This window comes from Drosophila eugracilis, unplaced genomic scaffold (assembly GCF_018153835.1).
Source record: "Drosophila eugracilis isolate 14026-0451.02 unplaced genomic scaffold, ASM1815383v1 contig_90, whole genome shotgun sequence".
Classification (NCBI taxonomy): Eukaryota; Metazoa; Arthropoda; class Insecta; order Diptera; family Drosophilidae; genus Drosophila; species Drosophila eugracilis.
The window spans coordinates 5,482,113-5,487,416 of NW_024573812.1; positions in this window are offsets into that span (position 1 = coordinate 5,482,113).

Consider the following 5,304-nt stretch of genomic DNA (forward strand, 5'->3'; position numbering starts at 1 on the left):
CCTCTAGGGAATAATCTCCCATCCTGACAGGACACGCCACCATGAAATATGCATTATGCAACCTGGCTTTTCGCTCAGTGCAGGTGTCTGTGTGCAGTTTGTTTGCCAACCTGTCAGTTGGCCCCCCAAAATCCGAGCCAAAAATCCCCAGCTTAAGACATTCTTGTTGTTTGTTTATGCCTTTTAGTTGAATTAGCCAAGAATTGTTTCTGTTTCTGTTTCTGTTGCTGTCTCTGTTTCCATTTCCCCAGAGTTATAAATTAATTTGCATTTCCGTTAGCCAAGTCAAGGCGGCAACTTAAAGTTGCCCAGCCCCCCGAAAACTAAGCTCCACACCCAAAAGAAAACATTTGGCAAATATATTGGTCTGATAGTTAGTAGACTATAAAGATGATTTATGCGTCAACTATCATACCTTTCCAATATATTTGCCAACTAATTAATAGCTAAAGCATTGCCCTTAACAGAAGGCCATCATGTAAACGTAGTTTAAATGTTCTCTGTAATAGTTAAAACAAAAAAGCAAAAGCAAAGCAAATAACTATGCAAATCAAAAGAAAAGAAAAAAACACAGTCAAGCACCGAAATAACTAAGAATGAAATAGAAAATAGTTCCAAACCAGCAGCTGCTTATCCGTCTAGCTATGTAAGCCATCTTAAATATTGTTTATACTTAAGCTTCGCACTCGACTATGGAAACGTTACTAAAGCAAATACTGAACTGCAAACTATCAAAGCTCGCTCTCTCTCTCTGTATTTCTCTGCATTTAATAAATATCCCCCAAAAAGGCAGCTGCCGGGCAGCTGACAAAAACACACACACACACAAACTTAGATACATAAACAAACAACACACACCTATACACACACAGCCACACCACACACACACATATACCTACAATTATCCTGGGGGAGACAAGGAAATTTCAAATAGATTATAAAGCTAAGGAGACGGAGCTCTTGAATCAAAGGAGCTGCCCCACTATACTATAACTAACTGAATGTGTTTCATGTTTATATATATATAAATGTGTACGTGAGTGTATGTCTATGACTAAACGTATATTTTGTCGTCAAATTGAAAACTAACTGTAAAGGCTATTAAGAGCAAAACAAAACCAATACCAGCAAACGTGTAAAGCCCGGAAGGAAGACTGGCTAAAACACAGATACACACACACACACCCACACTCTCAGCAAAAACCCACAAAAACCACAAAGCAAAACAAATTGTCATTCACTCTACATATGTCTCACTCTTTAACTCTATATAGATGTATCTCTATATCCTACTTTTAGATATACTCTAGCATATGATTGTATGTGTAACACAGAAACTCGAAACTAATGCGTTTTCGTCTGAATTTCTGAAAAAAAAAAAAAAACAAAACAAAAAACAAAAACAAAATGAAGAAGGAATGTCTGCTAAGACACACACACACTCACACTCGAAACGCCCTCACACCTTTAAGACCCCACCCTATATATATGTATGTATATCTATCTGAATGCTATTATAATGATGGAAGTGGGCGTGGCACTAAGACAAAAGCTAAGAACCAGAACGAAAGACAACTTAAAGCAGAAATTCAATTTTTGTGAAGAGCGGCAGCCGAAAACCAAAAACAAAACCAAAACAAAAAAAACAGATAAAAAACAAAGAAACAAACACAAAAAAAAAAAACAAAGCAAATAAATTAAATGTTCCTTTTGAATCATAAACAGAAATTGCAATCTGAGCAATCGCAGTGCTTTATTAATCAACAGACGGTTTGTATAATGGGTGGGGGTGAGGGTCAGTTGGGGGGGGGAACCATCACTGTATGCATCAAAGGCCTGGGGATAGGTTCTGCGAGAGATTTGACTGGATTCGATGGGTGCTTCTGATCCATTCCATGCGAGGGCACGTACGCATACAACAGGAGCGGTTCAAAGGGGCTTGAGCATTTGGGCCACATCGATGGGGCCATGAAAATGATGGGGCCATAAAGTTATATTAAATAACTTTCTTTATGATTTGATTAGGAAAGGTAAGGTAGGTGCCTTTCTAAAAGTTTCCTGTATCATACCTTAGAAGCAATGATTCCTAATAGGAATTTATTTTAATTCTTATTTATTTACAGTTCAAGTTTTGAACCCATATCCATATCCATATTTAGAGTTTCAACAAGATTTTTATGGTGTTACAATAGATACGAGTACCCTTGAACCGCTCCTGGACAGCGTCCGTTATCCTTTAACTCAGACAAACATATTTGCCGTGCGTGTCAAAAACTGAGCGATGCGCATTTGCTGACCCCTCGGCACCCTTTCTTCACAGAACTCGTTTGCTCCGCTCTAATTACAAAGGATGTTAAAAGTCAAGGCTCTCGACTTTAAAATACCCTACACATAATATATATTAACACAGATATTGGAGGTATCTAAGACTGATTTATACAATTTTGTAAGCTTTTAAGACATTCTCTATAATCTACTTAGTAATATGCTGGCTCTACCCATAAAAAAATATTAAAACAGCTTTATAGGCTCCTCCAAATAGCATCCCAGGACTACATATACCCATCGTGCCCATTGTACCCTTCGCATAGTCAATCTTTTTTGCTCTCGCCCTCGGAGCTGTCACTGGACATTCGCTTTTTCACCCGTTTTCATAACGACAAAACTTTGAGTGGCAGGCCCACAAGAGGGTGGGCTTGGCCGGGATGGGAAAAAAAGCTGCGTTATGTGTTTGCCTCCAAGCCGGCAAAAAGCAAAAAAAAAAAATAGAATCGGAAAACAAAACAAACTAAATGGGAAAATCCGAGCCCAAGTTTGCCGTGGAACAACATCGTTGCCCCTGCGTGTCCTTTCAACTTGGATGAAAAAACTAAGGAAATTGGAATGGGATTGGGTAAAGCCAGAAGTGCGAGAAGCGGAAGTCTCCAACGCGGATATATCAACAGGTGTCGGTTGTGGGCTTTTGCCATTCCATTTGGGATTAAGTTTTGTAATTAGCCAAGTCTGATTGAACGGGAAATCATGTTTGGGAATTAATGAGCAATTAGTTGACGCATTATGACCGTCTCCCTGTCTGTCCACGCAAATTGCTGGCTGGTTGCATTGATAAGATCGCTGAATTAGAAGGGGTTTATGAATAATGTATTCGACACCATGTAGCACGGGTTTAGTTAAATGTTATAAGTTAATGATATGCAATCAAATATTAGAAATGAGATAAAAAGTTTGTGTTTCTACTTTGATTTTAATTCGTTTTTTGCTTAGCTTTGTGTAAAGAGTTTAAAAAAGTATATTTATTAGTTACGTGAAAGAATAAAGTCAGATGTTTATTACTAAAGTTCGCGGCCAAATAAGTTTTTGAAGAACTGGACTTAAACTAACAGCTCAGTAATACTAATAATAAGCGTTAAGAAGAAAAACTAACATTGGGCTAATTATATGATTACCAAAATCTAAAATACACAGATAAAGTTTAACCATTGTGACCAAGGAATTTATTGCAATTTCCTTTTACAACTTTAAAGCAAACCCTTAATAACCTCCACTGTAAATTTTCTATTCGTGTGTCCGATAGTGTACGGGGAGTGATTGATGAAAGAGGGGAATAGTCCTTACGCTTGGGTTGAGAAAGCCTATTTGGCAGGCATAAATCAGAATCAGAATTCCTGATTGAGTTTATCGCAGCATTTTGGTATTTTAATCTATTTAGCATTTAATTGGCAGCCAGAGGAGCTGGTAACTGGCATGAAATATGCAAAACGCTTTTTAAATCATTTAAAAAGGCTTTATTATTTATGAATTGTGATGATTTGTGGCACTATGACCAGAAATCGATACCGCCAGGCACTAAACCAATTAAATATGAGTAAACATATCAGGCTTTGGTCAGCTTGGCTGGCAATGATCGAAAATGTTAGATTACAATATAATTTTTAATGTTTTTATCCTGCGGTTTCACAGTCTCCACTTTTTTATGGACCATTCTCGACTCAATTCAATCGCGGGTTTAATTGTTTATGCAGTTCGCGTTTGCCTGGAATGTTAAACAAATTGCGGTATTGCGGGCATATTGCATTTTTATCTGTTCTGCATTATGTGCAGTGAAGGCACTGCGCCAGATGTGTTTTTTACCGCTTTTAATTAAAATGATATATAAACTTATATATATATATATATATGTATATGGATGATGAAGCCGCAGAACTGCAAACCACAAAATAAATAGATTCCTCGCGTTTTTTGAACAAGCGGAAAGCCCGCAACTGCGATTATGTTTACGAGTTCTCTGGACACAAGGCTCACTGGATTGTTATTACAGCAGTTCCAGTTATCGCAGTGGATTTTCCATTTGATTAAACGTAAATATTGTAGGAAAAACAATGACCAAAAACTACAAGCTACATGCCAGCCAGCCAGCCAGACTTCAGCAATTGATTCGGAAAGTTCATCAATTTGACAGCGAAATTCAATTGGCAATGGGCAAGGAGCAAAATGGTTTTGGCTGTTTGCTGTTTGTTAGTTATTTGCTGCAGTTGCATTAATTAAAATTTTACACCCCACTACACAGACGGCTTGCAACAATAACCACTGAAATAATTCAACTTGATAGACAGCAAGACCGGCAATTAAACATTCGGTGCGGTGCGCCCCAAGATCGAATCTCTAAAGTTTGTGTCTGCCACAACAGCAACAGCCAACAGGCAACAGCCAGAAACCAACTTATCGCCAGCTGCAGCTTTTGCCCATTTGGCTGAATAATTTGTGGGTGGGGTCAAGTGCTGACAACTGTGAATTATAAAGAAAAAGTAGCCAAAGTAGGGGCATTAAAATTAAATGATATAAGCTACTTATTGTAAGAAGAGAAAAAATGGGTTTTAACTTGTTATTATTTTATTTCTTTGTAAAAGCTTAGCCATTAATAGCGTAAATTATATGTACATTTTTTAAAGGATCTACAATTTTGGTAAGTTTTTGTCTTAAGTTTTTATTATTACAGAAAGGAAAACCATGGCATTAACGTAAGCTGACTTATTAATATTTTTTGTAGAATTTTTGGTAAGTTAAATTGAAGTTGTAAAGCCTGTTAAATAACCTAACCTAACCACTTTCTATGACATTTTTAAAGTGATATTTTCAAGTTTTAGAAAATCTCTTCCTTAAGTCCTATCTAGCTACAAAAAAGTCAATTTAGCATCCCTATACATACGACTATTGATAAAATAAAATGGCAAAAGCAGTTTACAACTTTCGACCGTTTACAACTAACAAAGGGTCACAAATCAAGTTGGTTGGAGGGTTGGCTCG